The sequence below is a fragment of the Oncorhynchus keta genome, chromosome 28 (genome assembly GCF_023373465.1).
Source record: "Oncorhynchus keta strain PuntledgeMale-10-30-2019 chromosome 28, Oket_V2, whole genome shotgun sequence".
In the NCBI taxonomy this organism is placed as follows: Eukaryota; Metazoa; Chordata; class Actinopteri; order Salmoniformes; family Salmonidae; genus Oncorhynchus; species Oncorhynchus keta.
This window is the reverse complement of record NC_068448.1, coordinates 53,868,843-53,869,999: the sequence shown is the minus strand read 5'-3', so window position 1 is coordinate 53,869,999 and position 1,157 is coordinate 53,868,843.

Here is a 1,157-nt window from a genome sequence, read left to right as displayed (position 1 = left end):
TTGCGTGGAGGTCAATTTGGTTAACAAAAAAATAAATGGCTTATTTGCTATGTGTATTTTATTTGACCGAATAGAAGTTTCGTAAGGATTCGGTTATTACCAGTGTACTAATATAAGTAGGACACGTGATATCCAGGAAACTTTGAGAAAAAAACACTTTATATCGGAGTTATGCGTGGTCATCACTATTACCTCAGCCACAGTTATAAACCCCGCCTATTTCTAAATGTATCTTCTTAAAATGTTATTTTAAACATACCCCTAACCACACTGCTAACCTTACGCCTAAATAAAACCAAAAAATAAAGTGTTTGTAATTTTTACAATATAACCAATTTTGACTGGAAACTGTTGTGCCTGTTGTTCACGTATCTACACGCTCATTGGCTAAAATGGTCCCACCTGATCTTGTCTCCTCCAGACTGCATTCCATTTTTGGATACATTTATTTTCGTTGTTAGAGCGGCCGCTAGAGTATCTGGTCAATGAAACGGATTATCTGTGGTCTGAATAACCCGGTGACGTCACCTCTGCAGTTATGCGGAGTTAATATACTAGTCGGAACTAGGAAACTCTGGAATGTCCAATTTGCAGATTCGTTGAATGCGGCACGTGTGTAACTTCAAACAGTTAGCGAGTGGGACATTTTCGAGTTTCCTAGTTCCGACTAGCACTTGAACGTGGCATTAAAGCCTACTGCCGATTTCACATGCTATTCGGAATTACTAGCCTCGGATATTTCAGACTTTCTGATTCATTGAACGCAACACTTGTAGAAATACATTTAGCAAGTCGGAATGTTCCTAGTTTCCTAGTTCCGAATAGCACATGAACGCGGCATAAATTATCAACGAACTTCAACCAATGGTTTTTGTCAGGATCAGTTTGTAGAACACGCCACCTTTAATTAATTGACATTACTAATCTGGACAGTATCACTGACTATACTATACATGCAATCTATTCGTGTCCTATTAGACTGTAGGCTGCTACCACACTCAGACAAGTGGTCACATTGAACAGATTTCACGATGTAGGAATGCTTATCACAACTGTTGCATGTGCTTTAGGCAGGCCAAACTTCAGAGGGGCCTAACTCTAATACACTAGGATAGGATATATAATCAAATTTCAATGGGATTTGTCCAGGTGGTGTG